The 18,911-nt window shown below is 39.1% G+C and overlaps 1 long non-coding RNA gene across 1 annotated transcript in view; it reads right to left on the reverse strand.

The window, feature by feature from the left end:
- The window catches only part of LOC110337170, a 406,848-nt gene that overhangs the window by 15,046 nt on the left and 372,891 nt on the right, over positions 1-18,911 (reverse strand). The window contains exon 4 of the long non-coding RNA XR_002381249.1: positions 2,349-2,452. This is a non-coding gene — a long non-coding RNA (uncharacterized LOC110337170). The remainder of the gene's footprint in view (positions 1-2,348; positions 2,453-18,911) is intronic.

An 18,911-nucleotide genomic window follows, 5' to 3' on the forward strand; every position in this document is an offset into this window, starting at 1 on the left:
AAGAAGAAGAAGAAGAAGAAGAAGAAGAAGAAGAAGAAGAAGAAGAAGAAGAAGAAGAAGAAGAAGAAGAAGAAGAAAAAGAAAAAGAAAAAGAAAAAGAAAAAGAAAAAGAAAAAGAAAAAGAAAAAGGAGAAAAGAGTTATTCCTCCTTAAGGAACCTCTTCCACCCTTTACAGGTTCCATCGAATTTTTCCTACAAAGCCCATGTCAACACCTGGGATAAGCAGATCTCAACACACCCTGAATTCCGAATGTTTTAAAACATGTTTTGACTTTACAGATTTCCTATTGCTCTTGGACTTTGTTTTGCCCATTAAAACTGGGTCTGAGATAACTTGGAGTGTGCTATGGGCTGGTGCTAGTCTAGCGGAAAAATAAATGTGACAGAGAGGAGTCTATAGTTACGTGTGAGACACAAGACAATGCCACCAGTTATGGTACTGGCTTGTTGAGAAGAGTGTGACTTTGCATGCGTTTTGGGCCACAAAAAGCCTTGGAAAACTTCTCAAAGCTCTTTACAACTGGTGGCTGTCTCAGAGCCTATTGGCAATACCACAGCAACTAAGAGTCTCTGTTGACACACAAGTGACTGAGCTCCAGGTGAAGTAACAAAGAAAGGAGTTCAGTTCCTGAGCCCACGAATGCCATGGAACAGTCTACAATTGGACTGTTCTTCCTCCAAAACTCACTGCATTACCCCATGCCCTAGATCTTCATGCTTCTAGCTCATTACTCTTCTCTAATTGCTAAGTATGACTCACGCAATTCATCAGCAATTCTTCAAATTCTAGATGAAATCCTAGGATTCAATCAATACACAGTTCCAGCTGGGTTTGAGTTCTAACTCTGACCTTAAGAAATATGTTGGCTAATCTTGGGTGGCAACTTGACTACATCTGAAATGAAATAAACCCAAGACTCTGGGCACTCCTTTGAGGGGTTTTCTTGGTAAGGGGATTTGAAGCTGAAAGACCCTCCCTAAGTCTGGACCGTACTTCTGGCAGCAGGATATATAAAGAAGGCCTGGTTGTCCTCCCCCTCAATGGAAAGTTCATCTATTCTGTTGCTGAGGCATTCCTCTAACAGTATAGAACAAACTTTGGGGGGATTCCAACAAAGATTGAAGATTAAAAGCTCTCTAAGAATATTCCGGGCCTCAACCACCAGTTTTGTACTTCTGATTCATCAACTTTGTGGACTGAGAAATTATGATATTCTCAGTCTTCCCAGTATGAAACAACCATTGTTGGACCACCTGGACCCTATCCTATACTCCTATATAATAAATGCCATATATATATGTGTGTGTCTATTATATATATACATATATGTGTATATATTATCAATTATAATAGTACTCTTCCTTTAGAGAACTACAACTAACACAAGAATGAAGGAAAAAACACAGAAAGGGAGTTGATTCTGGTAAAGAAGATGAAAAATAGATTAATAGTTTTGAGATGAGAAGATGTCGTCATAAATGCCTTTATCCCATACCACTAACCCATTCCTGTGTACTTATTAATAGGGAAGCTACACAGATGACTTCTGAATGATGTTTAAACTCTAAAATTCTCTTGTTCAAGATGACAGTGACAAAAAGAAAATATGGCAAGTGTGGGAAGAGAAATCGAGGGGATAAACTTTCATTAGCACACACGGTTCTGCCCCTTGGCTCTCTGCTCTTTTCCTTGTCCAGTCTTCTTTTTTCTGCATGCATTAAGAAACTGAAGGCAGCAAGTTTTGGTGTTTTGACAAGATGAGAATTTTGATCTGCTACAATGGTGCACGGTGACATGACCAATTTGCCCACAGTGCTCACTGACATTTGGCTCTGTTTCCCTCTTGCATCTTTTTTCCCCCTCTTGAGAAAACAAGTAGAGTTTGAGAATCCAAAAACCAAAATCTGAAACTTCTTGTGCACTGGTATGATTTTCAAAAATATTTTGATTTTGGTGCATTTTATATTTCAGACTGTTGATCAGAATAGAGATGATCAACTAGAGATATCTGTAGATATACAGAACCCTAGGTATCTATGGATATCTGCACACCAGAGCATTCCCAGGCCCAGATTGTAGATAAAGGACATCTTACTTCCATAAAGAAACTCCAGTTCACAATCCTGCCTCATCTGCAAATGAGTCGTACTGAGACGTTATCTCTGACTCACTGTAGACTCGAAGGATCTGAGTCACACGTCTGGAATACTTCAAATTCTAAAAGTGGTCAGAGCAGTAAGAACCCCTAACCCTTATAGCAGAATTTCTGCCTCTTTGAGGTACAGATTTATCTATTCACCTTCTTATCCTTAAACACAAAATTAAAAAAAAAAAAAATAATGATACCTCCAAACCATGGTTGGAAGAAGAGAAAGCTGAAAGTGTATTGTGAATAACAAAGCTATCTGACTTCAGTAGGTGCAAAGACAAATTAAATAGTAACAGTTGTCCTAAAAAAAATATGGAAAGAAACATAATTATGTAGTCAAGTGAAACCTGGACTACTTCAGTTATCCTGTTCACTCTAATGTGCAACTGCCCTAAATAGCAGTGTAGGGGTCTTTGGGCATACTTGTCATCACAATGACACTGAACATCATTTACCTGTGCCACTTTCCTAGTGGCCACACAAGCCATGGCCATCCATGCTACTTTTCTAGTGGTTGCACAAGCCCTGGACAATCTACTGTGTGCATACATTTTGCTGGTTTTACTTAATTACTGGAGAACTTCCCAAATCTAAAATGCTTAAAAGTCTGAAATATTTCCAAGCTGATAGGACAATACAAGTAAAACCCGTGACTCCCGACTTAATGTGTCAGGCTGCAGTCGCAAAGCTTAGGAATGCCAGTAGGGTTCCTTTGCTCGTATAAGGTATCTATGCAAATTTAAATTGCAATCATAAATAATGTTTTCATTTTAGACTGGGTCTTGTCTCAAGTTATCGTGTTGTACATCAACAAATATTCCAAAATAAAAGCATAAAGGACATACAAAACACTTCTTATCTCAAGTATTTGTGATAAAAGATATTTAATCTATACAGTAACCAATGGCTATTTATGGCTCAGTTGGAAGCCAGAAGGTCAAGGTGAGATGTCAGCTGACTGATGTCTGGTAAGACTCCTTCTTTACCTCACAACTGAAGACTGACACTTTCACATGGAGGATCTCATGCGGTAGGGGAGGAGAGTGAGGTTCCCTGAGTGAGGTTCCCTGTGGTCTCATTTACAAAGTCACAATCCCATTCATAAAGCTTATTCTCCTCAGTTCAACACTTCCCAAAGGACCTGCATCCAGGCTTTCTACTAAGCACTTTACATACATTACTGCATCTCATTTAATTGTAAAATTGCCAGGGAGACAACATCCCACACAAGTAGACGCAGATCATGAAAATTTAACTAGCTCCTCCATAGTCGGCTGGACATGAGTTGGCAGAGCTGCCTCTGTATACTCAGCATATTAGCTCAAGTTAGAATGGGGTCAGAGCTTTCTTAGAGAACACACAGAGGGCAGACATTCTGCTCTTATCTTAGGTCTCTTGAATCAGAATCTAAATGTTGACAATGGTGGGAATCATGTACACAAGAGGATTGAAAAGCCCCAAAGTTGATGTCAAGAGTAGTATATAAGATATAAGCAGACAAAAGGCAATTTGCACATATTTTTAATTGTTCTTACTAATGTGGATGTATATGAGTGAGTCTGTGTAGAGTGTGTGTTTGTGTGTGTGTGTGTGTGTGTGTGTGTGTGTGTGTGTGTGTGTGTGTGCATGCAGGTTTACCTGAGGTGCTCAGAAGAGATCTTTGGGTTCCCTGGCTCTAAAGTCAGATTCAGGTCCCCTAGCAATATAGCAAGCACTCTTAGCCATTGAGGCATCTCTCAAGCTGCTGCATAAAATTCTTTAAAAGAGTTTTAGGTAACAAATGCATTCTAATGTAGCTGATGACAGTCTGGTAGACTGTTCAACTGCCAAGTTGTATCATCAATCATGAAATGGTTACTAGGAAACAATGAAAGCCTTAGGAGGGGTGTGCACCTTGTACAGGAGGATATTGATCTATACAGAGGGAAACATTTTATTGAAAAGTTTGACTAAGGGGGTGTGGGTTGGGGGAAAAAGGAAAGAAAAGTTTGGTCAAAAATAAGTTTTAGCGTATAAGGAAATGAAGTAACAATAACACCCACACATGTCAGCTAATAACACCCACTTGTTTTTATTTTGATTTTTTTTTGTTTTTTGTTTTTTTGTTTTGTTTTGTTTTGTTTTTAACTGAGTGTCTTGTTGAGAAAGTGCAAATCTAAAGAGGAATGAGTCAAGCAAAGGTCTCTTGATTATCGATTACTGCCAGGCCTGGACTTCTGCATGTACATTGCCAAAGCTCAAATTATGCATTATACATTGAGCAAGACAGTACTTTGAAATTTACAGAGCAATAAATTTAGAATCAGAAGTAAAGTGCTTTCTAATACGGTTCACTGTGCATATCTTTTAGATGAGAGGAGTCAGACAGGGAAGTTGAAAACAAAATAAAAGTCCATTTCTCCAATGACTGGGAGCCATGAGTAAGCAAACTGTGTATGACCCTGACAATCCAGGAAGGAGAGTTGATGAAATCCTTCTAAGACTGACTGTTAAGACTGAGAAGAGAGTTCCACAAAATTTAATCCATATCCACACTAACACTGGAAACTTTAGGTTCTTACCAGAAAAGACCAAAGTTCTAGGAAGTGATAAACAGAGAAGCCTCATAGTCTGCCCTCCTCATCCTGCCTAGTGAGGAGAGCTATGGATGCTGCCTGGCCCTCTCACTCCCTACTGTGGTGACCTAAGGATGAAAGCTACCAGGAAAATGGGATGTGAGGCCAGCTAGGAACAAGCTGAAAGCAAAAGACAAGGAAAGAGCAGTAGAGGGGAGACACTGGACCTAATCCATCTCCAGAAACATTGCTTATTTCTGACCTGGGAGAGGAAAAGAAACAGCAGTGCTTTGAGCTTCAGATGGTTTTAAGCCTCAGGACTGGTCATAGCTCATTTGTTCCTTAATTAAATCCAGAGTGGGCACTTTTATACTGAGTCTTCCCTATAATCTCCAGTCCAGCACATAAATTTCTGCATCAGCATCTGGCCCCATGGAGACCAGTGCATCGTTTATAAAAGCATGGGGTACTATGAGGATTGATCCAGCTGCCAGGCAGCTGCTTTCAAACCTCTCCAGAGTTTAAGCCCCAGTTTTATTTAGAAGCGTCCTAAAGCCCCGAAAGCAGCACTTTAATTCCTCCTCTGCAATGGTCCTGAATTTTTCGTAGTAGTCATCTGGACTTGACTCTGTAAACCCAATATTTCTCTAATGTTTTCATGACACAAAGTATGTTCTCCACAGCTCTCCCTCACTGGAGTCATTGTCTGCATCTGGGTAAGATCTCTTTTTTGCTTGTCCCACCCCTTAGATATCAGAGAAGAATACAGTGGCTGTTTGTCCTGGGACTGATGTCTAGGTCTCTGTGTGACTTTTCTGTCTCTTCCACCAGGGGCTTCAGACAACATGAGCTTGTTATCTCAGCAGTCTCCTTTCTGGGCTCTGAAGTTCACAGCCCAACATCAAGGCTTTGCATACCTGGGTAAGCCCAGGGGAAAGTACCCAACCACCTGGGTTTCTGAAGAATACTGTTGAACACAGTGTGAGGTTGTCCCTGCCCCTGGTACATTTTTGTAAGTGGTGCACTTTGTGCCTGTTTCTATCCTGGCTTTCTATAACACTCTGGGCTTAGCTTCTCGGAGCTTTCCCTGGCCTTCAAGTGTAGCCTTCTGTTTCCAGTGCAACGTAACAAGCAGGAGTCCTGCTCACACCTGGGATCTCCCATGAAGACCATTTCCAAGGCATCTCTTTTTCCAGATAGAAAAGGCTCCTTTCGTTTAAGGGAACAAATAGAGCAATCCACTGAAAACCTCAGAAACTCTGTCCATTGAGATCTACAATCTCTATTACATCTCCTTTGCTCTGAAGGAGACACACGCAAGTTCCAAGGATTAGTGTATGAAACTCCCTACAGAAACCCAGGGGCTTACCTAGTCTCATAAGGAGTCCAGGGAGTACTCTTGCTTGAAAAGCTGATTGCTGTGAAGACCCACATCTGGACATCATAAAAACAATCCATCTCATATCAGATTCTTTCACAGAATCTGTGACACAGCAAATATTGTAAGCATTCTACCTTTTAAATGACGTAATATCCTGGCTTTTCTTAAAAACAACAACAACAACAACAACAACAACAACAACAAAAACACTATACTATGATTCTGGTTTTTAGAAATACTTGAAGTGTTGAGACCTTAAACAATTGCCTGAAGTTCACATGATGAGTCCATGAGAGAGACGACTTGAGAACACACACCCAGAAAGCCAGGGCAGAGGTCACTGAACCATATCACTCCCTACAAAAGCTTTATTGAGAAAAAGGTATCCCGCAGCCACCAAAAGCAATGCAGAAATAGGAATGGGCAGACCCCCAAATAGCCCTTTATATTTTTACAACACGCAAATCTTACAAGTCCACTCAAAGCTGGGTAAACTCAAAACAAAGTCAATAAAAATCCCTGAAATATTTTCGTAGATTCAAAAGTTCAAGCCCGTTTTCTAAGAGGAAGAGAATGCTATTTTTTCACTGACCTTTGCTTGATTGACCAGGTAGAACATGATTTACTATCAACTTCTAAACTTTCCCCTCATTCTTCTTTTGTCTATCTTATTCATAATCAAAGCTTAATTAAAGAGGAGGGATGTGAAATCTAAGCCACTGGCATTTTTCTGTAAATGCTCAACTTGTACATGTCAGATCTAAAGTTGGATAAAACAAGGTCACAACAGGAGCTTGGCTCTGACAGAGGTCCTGAGTGAGGGACAGAGTCATTTCAACCGTCAGACCAAATGCACACCGAACAATGGACATTTAAGGTATTTTTTAAAAGTAAATTCTAGCCTGATGAGAAAAAGTAATTCAAACACATTTTTTTATGAAAGCCAAAATGCACAATGTGTAGAAACATATTACAACAGAACAGTAAGGGAATATTCTTTCTTGTAGATTTCTTTCTTGATGTATCTAGGTCCAGTCACCAGTGTCATGAAGTAGTATGGACTAGATTGCTATTAGCCCTGATTAAGTGAGAGTTCAATTTAGTTGATAGTGCAAGATTTGGAAGGAGAAGGAAGAGAAAGGTGAGGTGACGTATCTTGAAAAACGTTGGTGGTTAGCTGCACACTCAGTACACTCAGCCCCAGAGAGGCGCTCAGATTATCAAGACACCAGATGAAAACCAGGACATACAGTGGTTTCTCATGCAAAGAAATTAAGCCATGCAAATATAGAAAGGAAGATATTCCTTTCAAGTAACTCAGAGAATCTGAGCTGATTGACTTGTGTCTGTGCACACTTTTATTGAAAAAGGTCTACTAAGGTAGCATTTCAGTCCTCAGGGGTACAAGATATGTCCACAAGGCTCTACCAGGATGAAGTGGACGTCCTCAGGTGTATAAGATGCGTCCCTTTTCAGACCCTAGAACCTCTACTTTCTCTCATTTTGTGGTACAAGAAAAGCAGAAAATGTTTGAGAAAGGCATGACAATGCAGTAAACAGAAAAGCAAGGAGTAAGCACCCCACTTTTATTCATAAGAGCCATGGGATATCATGAAAATTATTTTTCCTTTACTTTCTTCTCAGTGAAAAGCTCTGTAGGTCTAATCAATGCTTCTGAACAGGGAGAAATCAATATGTACTCAACAATCAACTCCTATGACCAGAATCCACTACCCACGTCTAGAGCAAAGCAAAAGCTCTCTGCTTGCATGTGTCTTATTAGCCCAAAATGATTACACATAGTAATGGGTTCCATCGTGTCATGTTCCTATGTGTACATAGTGGACTTGATCACGTTTGCTCTCCTCCTCTCTTCTACCTCGGACAACTTCTAACGTATGTTTCCTTCTCACTTTATCCCACTTTTCTATTTTTTATGTCTTTATTTTAATAAGCCAGTGAGTAGCATTATGATTGCTTACAGGAGAACAGCAGGTGCCTTGCCAGGCTTCACAGGTAAAGGAAATGTCTCTTCTTCAGTTAATCATTAACTGTACATAAATCCTTAGGGGAAAGTGGAGTAGCATGAGCCACATCTCCCTCTGTGACAGGATATTGACATGCTTGTTTGTATCATTCTTGAATAGGTGAACTCACTAGCTACTGTGAGTTCATGAATAGCATAGCCATATTGTGCTCTGTCATCAATGGGTACACACCCATAGTCATACATACATATACCACATGTACATACATACATACATACACTGACAAAGAAATGAATAGATAATGATGATAATAATAAACATTTACACCAATGCAAGTTTAATGTATTTGGGAAAGTCTAATAAAATTGAAGGTTTAAAAAAATAGAACCCAAGTGCTAAGTGAGACAACTGAAAAAGTCTATGAAGGGGACAAAATTCTAGACATATAAGATGCTATATCCATCTTGCTTCATCCATGGTTTATTGTCTGGATCAGCTTGTTTGTGAACATGCCAACTAAAGCAACTTTTATAAGCAATACTAAGACTCCCTTCAGTGAAAGACTACATGGAGTGACACCTTTCCTCATTCCACTTCCCTCTGGTTCACTGAGTGACACCATTCCCAATTGTCCACAGTCAGGTCTTGGTGTTCAGAGGTGCCACCATCAGAGATAGATGCCATTTACTGTTTGAAAGAAAGGAGTTAGAAAACTGTCACCACTGGTTCACAAAGACTGCCCCCCAGGTCAGACCTGGTAATGCAGGGTTGTAATCCCAGATAAGGAGGAGGCTGATGCAGGAGGATCACACTTTCAAATCTCATCTGGTCTATAGAATGAGTATGCATCCAGCTGTGACAATTGAACAAGGAGCAGTTTCAAAATCAAAATTAAAAAAATAAAAAATAAATAAATAAATAAATGCCTGGAGATACAGTTAAGCAGCAAAGTGCACATCTACAAGGGTTGAGAAAAGAGAGTAAAAAAAAAAAAAAAAGACGCCCCCCCCCCCGGAAGTGGTATGTCCTCTTTTGATGTGACTGGAGCCTGGCTCTACTATCTTCCCAAAAGATAGGACAGTCAATTCCAAGGCTCAATAACTGCACACTAAACTAGCCTCATGTCACCCTTACCACAAAACATAACCTGGTCATTATATATAAAGCTCTAAGGATGAGCTTATTTGCTTACATAACTGATTTGGATTAATAGTCCACATTCAAAGGCAAAGGCTTGGTTCATATTTTATTGGCAGTTTCTCTTTTGAATTCTTGGTTACTTAAACTTTGTCCTCTTGTATTTACTCATGGAAAATATATTACTCATGGGAAATGTCCTGCCAGTCTTCATGTCTGAAACCAAAAATACTTCCCCTCCGCCCTTCTCTTTAAATCGCAGTTTGACTTAGTAGAAAACCCCTGTGTTTCTCTATTTGACATTATTAAAAGCAACACGGTCCTATCTTCTATCATCAAATTTTTCTGTGTAGAATGCTTAAAATGGCTTAATTTTTCCTCTCTAAATAACTTAATTTCCACTACTAATAACAAAAGATTTTTAAGCTTCATTTTCTTTTATGTGTATGGGTATTTGATGGCATATAAGTATGTGTGTGATAAGCATGCCTGGTATAAGGGGAGGCTAGAAGGAGTCAGATCCCCTAGAACTGGAATTGCAGACTATTGTGTGTTGCCATGTCGGTACTGGGAACTTAACCTAGGTCCTCTGAAAGAACAATGAGCACTCTTAACCACTGAGCCCTCTATCCAGCCCCTTAAAGGTTTTTAAAGCATACACATGTATTGAGATAACTCATAGGTCACAAGTACTGTTTTGATTATTTTCCCATATATGAGTTGTTCAGTACGTAGTCTTTGTTATGATGGTTGCCATGGGAGACAGTATCATTTCCTTCAGTAGTGTAGCCACAGACAAGCTGCAGTGTGTTTACTGGTGGTGCCTACCTCCTGCCCAGGAGCATTAAATAACGTGTGAAGCACTCAGGATGTTTCCCAGTACATAGCACACATCATGTAAGCATTTGCTGATATTATCACTTTCTTGGTTCCATCCTCCTGGGTCTCTGCTTGTGTTTTCAGCAGTATCAATTCTCCCTAGTGTTCTGTTCCAAACGCCTGCTTCCTCTCATATATCCAATGTCTTTGAACACTGCCAACTTTCAATTCGTCTCCTTCTGCCGTCTTGTCGTGACTTCCCTGAGTGAGCTTTGTGGAAGCATGTGATTCATCTTCTTGCAAGGTCTTAGACCTTAGATAGACCACTTGCTTGCTATTTTCTCCTCACCTCCTCCAATTTTTTTTTCAGTGCTGAATACTGAATGTAGAGTCTCACATAAACTACTTAAGGATTTCGCCACTGATGCCACAGCTCTCCCTTTTATCCTGAGTGAGAGTAGTTGGTTCATAAAAAGTCACTCACAAAATCATCCTACCCTGAAATCACACATCACAGCCTTGGGCAGAGGGGTCATCATACCTGGACACAAACAAGCAATGTGGTGGCCAGCCCTCTGGTTCTTTGGCAAAGAAACTGCATTTTCATTTTAAGGCATGTGTGATGATGTGAGAGATTTGGTGGGTAGATCGTTGCACATAGACACAGTTTGAGGGGGACACTCATTATAAAGACAGATGGCAAGGATACTGGTTTTCAGTAATATATGAAAAAAAGACAATCATGGTTTATTAAAAATGCACTATTTTTACACTCATGGTCTTTCTCACAATATGCTCAAGTAATCTGCTATAACCCCTGGGCATTATTTGTTTCATAAAGTACTCTGAGAACTGTCCCTACATGTCCCCAACACATTGATACACTCTTGAGCACATGCTGCTGTGATGAGGCTTCCTTTAGTCACTGCCACAAATTCTATAAAAAGTGATTGTTTTTAATCTCATGAACCTCCTCATAAAATATCGGTATATTTTATTTGAAAATGTCTTATTATTCAAATTATTTTGGTGTCTCATACTAGACAGACATTTTGAAGTTTTATGTCTTTAAGATAAATGTCTTTCATAAAATGTACCATAGAGTCTATTACATAGATAAAGATTATAAAGCCTTTTGATATGTCCATCCTGTATAAGGTCAGTTAGCTAACTGTGGTTACATGTATATCAGATGTATTCTTTATTAAAACATTAAATCAATGAAGATGAAAGATTCATGTACATCACTCACACAGAACTTAAAAGTGTACCTAGAAGACACATTTTTTGATACTTTCTTTCAACCTGAAAAATCAAATACAAAATAAATTGCAGTATTCAAATGCCTGAAATAAATACTCTTACAATGTATGATGAAACTAGATATAAAATTTAGTAACACCCATAATGAGGTATAAATCTGTATAAGACCTCAAGCCAACCACTATGACTAAAAGCTGATATGCACTTCTGGTCGGAGCAATTACACGGCCATGTACTTCAACACATTCACAGTAGGATTCCCTTAGTTCAGCATCCTTCCTTGTCTGGGGCACTCCTGATATGTATGCACAACTAGCCCATAATAGCTTTTTATATAAGGGGACATATACATAGGAGCAACTGAGCTGACCCTGGACGAAAGCTTCGTGGAGGGAGTGGTATATTGAAGTTTAAGACATAGCTTCAATGATATGGCCAAAGACAAAAGGAAACTTAAAGTGAAGTGCTTCACATATGTGAATTCAAACCAGCAAGTGGACACCTGTCTTAGACACAGAGAAAATCTCGGTTAAACTCAAGAAGAGGTGAATGGGAAGGAATGATTGGGGTCACCTTTGTTACAAAGACTCTGTTCAGGAAGGTATTTATTTTACAAATGTGATCTTAGATTTTTTTTTTTTCTAACCTGAAAATTGTGTTGGAGTTGGCATGTGGCTAGTGTGTAGTTACACTCTTGGTCTCTCCTCTGCCTAATCTCAAGCCCTAGCTTTCAATAGTTACAACAAAAGAAAAAGTTAGAGTCAGAAATGGAAGACGCTGCCATGAATTTCCAAAGATTTCCCCTCTCCCCTTCCCCAGTGTTTCCTGAGCTTAGAAGCAGGAGTGTTTTGTAGATGTATATAGTGGGACTGGAGTTTTTTACTCTTTATGGCATGCTATAGTAGTCTCCATCTTCTGCAAAGAGAAGATTGATGAGGGCTTCCCAAAGACCTTAAATGACAGAAAAATAGCGAATGTTCACCCCTTGGTTTTCCTGAACTAGTGGGAGCTTATCCATGTATGTCAGATTCTTGAGGCCGAGGGTATAGTAGAGCATGTATGTAGTTACAGTAAGACAATAAAAGTAAACTGGAATAATATAACTGGCTTTGTAAATAAAGGAGGAAGAGAGGTTGAGAGTGGGCAACAATGCCTATCATGCATATTTGATACTAAATAAGAAGTCTTTATTTTTCATGCTGATGAAATGTGAATTTTATCATGAAGTGAAAGAGCACTGGCTACAAGATTTGCAGTTTTATACTTGGTAGAGGGTAAAAAAGAAAAGATGAGATGGCAATTCACCAGCCCCTGTAGAGAAGATGAGGGCTTGACTACACAGAGTCAAAGTATAAAGGATAGTAAACTAAACGGCTTGAATGCAAATCTAGTGGTGAACATATATGTGTCTTGTCTTGTTGTTATGATAAAATCTCTGAAAGAAGTGACTTAAGGGAAGAAAGCTTTCTTCTGGCTCATAGTTTGAGGGGATACAGCCCTTCATGTCAGGGAAGGTATGGTGTTAGGATGATATTTGTAGCGGTTACAATAGAAGCTTGTGCCAAAGGCTTCTTGCAAGAAAGCAGAAGAAGAGAAAGAAGTGGGAAGTGGGGATGTGGCATCAGCAGAATCAATGATAACTCCTAATATTAGGCCAGCAATGGCCCTCTTCCTGAACTAGGTCACAACTGAAAAGGTCTCACAACTCCCCCACAGTAATGCCACCATTGAGAGACCCAGTATTAAAGCACATGAGACTATAGGTGATATTCCACAGTTAAACCAGATAAAAAGCAACAGATTTCCAGAGTTTAAGGAATAGAAGAAGAGAAAATTAAGATTACCTCAGGTGGGTACTGCAGTTTGGTCAATGTTCACTGAAACCAGCTTGAAGATGAAAGAGTTTATCAAGCCTGACAGATTAGTCCATTATCAAGTAAACACAGGGCAGAAGCTCAAAACAGGAATCTGGATGAACTTAAATAGAGATCCTGGAAGAATGTTGTTTACTGGTTACTTCCACTACTTGCTCACTCTGCTTTCATATATAATTCCAGTACCACCTGCCTAGGAGTGGCACCTCCCACTGTGGGCTATGTCCTCCCACATTAATTATTCATCAAGACAATTCCCCTACATACTTGCCCACAGGCCAGTCTTAGAGATGCAATTCTTCAACTGAGTTCTCCTTTCTCCAAAGACTCCAGATTGTGTTGATAATTAAAACTAGCCAGCAGAATGGGTTAAGGTTTTCTTACATTTGTTGTACATGCTACAGCCATGGAAAGAAAGACAGTGATGTTAACATAATACATTACTCAACCGATCTAATAAAATAATTAAAAAATAAAAACTAAAAATTAAAAATTAAAAAATAAAAATAAAATAAAATAAAAGAGTTCAGAGTTTGAGTCAGAGAGACATGGGGGAACTAGCAAGAATAATGACATATTAAAGTGTGGTTCTGATTTAAGACAAAAGCCCACCAGTTAATCTACATACATATTACTTTCAAAGTACCTTTGTGCTGAATGAGAGCATTATGAACGAGGAGTCAAAGAGACTAAGAACAGGAGCTAGAGCATGTGTGCATAACCCTTTGGATAGTAAGAAAAAGTACTCAGGGGTAAAAAAGGTGCTAAGTGTGGAACAGAACTACATCAGAGACAAGGCACATGAACTATTCAGAAAGACTGGTTAGGGCACACAATATAATAAGGGCCAACTAGCAGGAGGGAAAATCAAGAATACTATGCACAGACATATTATTCATCAAATTATTTGGAGTAGCACTAACAGAAGATTGGGTTAACACTTGATTGCAGTAAATTGTAATGTGATTAGGAGGTTTGAACTAAAGAGAAGAGATGCTGCTATTTCAAGTTTTCAGAAATGAAAGTGGAAAGGTTTCTTACAGTAACAGTAGGGTCATACAATAATTATTTTAAAGGAAGAAGGTATTCCTTTCCAGACAGAAGAAAAGGAGGGCTGCTAAAGATGGAATACATAGAAAACACTGAGGAAGTTGAAGCATTAACAATACAAAGTATCTGAAAAACTCACAAATCTTGGGAAAAGTTGGAGGGATTTACAGACATTTGTTGAACATGTTCATTAGCAAACTCAGCATGGAAAGTCCAGGTCTTCCTTTGTATTTGCAGAAGTCTGACAGTTTTGTGTCTACACGGGGCAGCACCTCAATAGAGTTGCACAGATTTCTATCACAGCAGAACATTTCTTCTTGTTCTTTCCTGTCTCACTACAGGGAAAGCCATCACAGGAAAGGCTTTTGCTATAATGTGGCATGGCTTGTTGTGGGCCTCCAAAGAAAGAAAATGATGCAACACACACTCATGTCTGGTTCTGTTGATTTGCTACTTGTATGTTAGACATTTAGCAGTAAGATTGCAAATAGCATCTGCCTTCATTTCCAGGACAGAATAGTTTCTTTTCCACCAGCACAGCAGTTTATCAGTTGTCTCCCTGAACTCTTGCTCAGTGTCTATTGCACATTTGTCATTTGGACATTTGTGGACAAGTCATGTAACCTTACAAACTTTCATTTGTTTTAAGTAAATACACAGGGATGTGATGACTAGATAACAGAGGTGAATGGTTGCCAATTCAAGGAATGGCCAGTTTCAGTGGCAATTGGAGAACCGCAAGCAGTGAATGCTGCATACTCTCACTAGCATCAGAGTCTTTGTTTCCTGCAGATGTTGGCCCCCTAGGAGATATGCAGAGGTATCATCTTTAAGTTCTAATTTGCTCTTCACTTAAAGGCACCTATGCTATGCTGAACAGCTTCTATCCACTAAATTATCTTTCAACTAAAATCAAGACTGGGAAGAGAGTGTTTGAGTTGATTTTAAAGTTGCTTTGTAAAAGTCAGATAAAGTAAATGGAGAAAACGAAATGTTCTGATGATTGTACAACCAAAATTATTTCCAAAGTCTGCAAGAGGAAATGGAGATACAAGGAAGTCAAGCTGAGATTGACGGGCTAGGAGACTGGAGTGGACCAGCATGACAGAAGTCTTGAAATTAAGGGTAGGTAAGGAGGGCATAGAACAATCGAGCTTAGAAAGTTCAAGGTTTCCAAAGTCTGAGAATTACAGGGGATGTTGGCATGGAGATGATCTATTAAAGGAGAGTGGGGACAAAGGTAATTTGAAATAAGGGACGATGAGATTTATGTGTCTGGAGCATTGGCCTCGCTGTTCCCTAACCATTTATAGGCTGATATATGAGCTGAACCACGAAGGCCATGATGAAATTAAAAGTGAACAGTTGGATATTCCATTTTCAGAATTGTCTCTCCAACTCACTAAATTCTTCTTAAGGCCAGAACACAGCAGGGAGTTTGGGAAACAGGTGGGCCTGCAGAGATTCCTCCCTATGTTTATGGTATACCAGACCCTGGGAAGAAACCCACTAGGCCCACTTATAACACTAGAGCAGAACCCACGATCTGCTTCAGAAGAGCATTTGTATACTATCTGGATGCAACTGTTTCTCTTATGATCACTGGATAAAATATGCTACATGAAATCTTGACAATACGTTGCAGTCACTTATCCTTATTTGAATATTTTCCTAGAAACTTCATTTGTTAATATCTGAAACACTGAGTGGTTAGGGTTAAGTTCTGATTGCAGAGTTAATTTTAGAGAAAGACTCTACAAGGATGCTCATCTTTATTAAACACCACCACTGCTTATACTGGCAAAGCCCAGGCTGGGCCACCATTCAGAACCTGGAAGGAGGTGCCAAGACCTTCATTGCTCATTACAGTCAGAAAGCCAGTTCTGCAGGCAACAGCCTAGGGGGGCAATTAAGACAGGATGGGTAAACAGCTCCATTCTCATTGGTACTGCCACATGCTGATCCACAGTAGAGGCAACAGCAAGCTAATATATTCTCTGCACCCTTGGAACTTAATGGGAAAGCTCATCACTGATCTTACTCCACTAGAGGTGGCCCTAGAAATGATTTTTAATTTTATCCATTTATTTGAAGTAGCTTATTGAATTGTACAAAATGAATAAGGCAAAAACAAATTCATAACATCTCAAACTCTTCAGGAAGGATTTGGAATCCCTTGAACACTTTAAAGAAGCTTTGGACTTTCATGCATATTCTAACAGATTTCCATTTTTGGAATTCATCATTTTAATAGCCCCTGTATTTGTTTCCATTCTAGATCTCAGTGGCATTGGCAATGCATCTCTGCATGTTGGCTGTTACTTCCACAAGGTGAAAAACTTGAAATGAACCAAGAATGAGGATTCTACTTGTAAAAAAAAAAAAAAAAAAGTAAAAATATGAATAAATTTAGCAAGATTATTGTTAAGTTGTGATTTTTCTGGGAAAGAAATGATGAATGCTAGTTTTTAAATAAACTATTTTACTCTAGTAGGTGACAGTTTTTGGATTATTGCATTTCTAAAGGGAAGTTTGGGGCTTGATCACTATCTTGAAGGTTTAATTACTAAAAGGTCTCAAGACTATGTTTTTTTTTATTTTGAAGTTGATATGATGCTAATATTTAAATAATGTATAAAACTAACCAAGAGCTGGGAGACTGGTGCCTCTGTAACCTTATGAATGTTGGTCTCCTTCACAGACTTGATAATGAACAGTAGACTAAAATTAGGGCTAAATTGTCAATGAAGTCAGGACTTATCACAGATCATAAAATGGAACTAGACTTGAGGGATCAAAGCATGAAATTTCGTTCAATCTTTGCATTTGCCTCCTATGTTAAGCAGGACAAATTAAGAAGTAGAAATGAACACATGTAGGTTATCTCCCAGTACTTAGAGATACCTGCCCAGTATGTTATAAACGCAGCTTCCAAAGCTCTGTTAATACCAACTCCCATGTGCCACTGGCCACACAGCTTCTATCATGTGGCCCTTAGGTGACAAGCTAAGAAGCTTAGGACAATCGAAAGTGCTAAGCTACACTTGGATCACCAACATTAGTACATGAGATAATCAATAACCAAGTCCTTTTCATCCTTTGATAGGAAAGTCAACTCAGAGACATATTCCCATCTTTTAGGAGATTCTAAGTCACAGTGTGAAGATATGTATCACTGAATGTAAGCTAAAATAATGGCTTTCTTCAAACCAGAAACAACCCTTACATTTGTCAACAGGATGATGGATAAATAATAAAACTATACTCATAGTATGGACGACTACTTAGTTCCTAAGGGCAGTGATCGATAGTGGTACAGTCTAGATGGGCCTCAGTTATTCATGCTGAGTGAAGAAGCCCACCACAAAATAGGATTAATTCCTTAGGATTTGTAGTATGTTTCTGTTGTGATTGAAATGCTATGACCAGAAGCAGGTTATAAAAGGGAAGGTTAATTTTGTTGTCTAGTTCCAGAAAGGGAATCTATGATGGTAGGGCACAGAGGGCTCAGGGGAGAGGCACAGTAGCAGGTGGTCAGAGTTGGAAGCTGAGAGTTCACATCTTCAGTCAGAAACCCAAAGCAGAAAGAATAAGCTAGAATTGAGGGAAATCTATGAATTCTCAAAAGCCTGCCCTCATTGACATTGGGCTATATATCCCCAGACAGTGACAGCACAGGTTCAATTCCTGATCCTGTGGGATATATTTCTCATTCAAATTATCACAGGGCATATGCCCAGAAGTAGTATCACGAATGCATTTGTGAATATGACATAATGAAACCCATTACTTTGTTCAAGTAGTATATGCTAATACAAGGACATAATGTTTTATTCTGTTAATATACAGCTATAAAATACTGAAGCTAATTTCCAGTGGGGAGAATGTGCACCAAGTTTGAATAGAAAGGTGGGAAGAGGACAGGAGGAAGTCATTGCAGGAGAGACTCGGGAGTTTTTGAGAAGTAATCTTTATGTTTCTACTAGATTCTGGTGATGAATGCATAGGTTTAAATGTCTGCTAAGGGACCAATCTCAGCAGGTAAGTGCTCTTGAAGCCCAGCCTGACAACCTTAGTGTAAACCCTGGGGCCCATAAGGTGGAAGGAGAGAACTTACCCCCACAAATTGTCCTCTGACCTCCATACATGCAATCCGAGTGTATACACACACATACACATACACACACAAATAAAAATTTAAATAAATAAAAATAACTGCCTGCTTAAATGTACAATATTAACTACTTTCAATATATGCATTCAGGAATATGATAGGTGCACTTTTTTATCAGTGAATTTACTTCTTTAAAATGACTATTTACCAAAGGGAAATCAGGGTCAAATACACACTATAAATATTATGACAAATGCTCCAACTTTTTGTACAAGTAATAGGATAGAAGGGGGTCGTGTATGGTATGCACACTTCCTTTTCAAACTTCACAATACTTATCTGTTTTTCCTTATTAGGCCAAGTCTAAGACCCTCCTCTGTATTTTACATGTGTTCCCTTCTAACCACATATATGTTCAATACACACAACTTACTTGCTAGGTAACTGGTGCACATTCAGACCTATATTTTTCTCCTTGAACATAACTCCCATGAAAAATTATAGGTACAGCGACAAAGTTTGGAGCTGGGATGAAGGGATGGACTATCCAGAGAGGACCCCATTCGGAGTCCATCCCAT

This window comes from Mus pahari, chromosome 19 (assembly GCF_900095145.1).
Source record: "Mus pahari chromosome 19, PAHARI_EIJ_v1.1, whole genome shotgun sequence".
Lineage (NCBI taxonomy): Eukaryota > Metazoa > Chordata > Mammalia > Rodentia > Muridae > Mus > Mus pahari.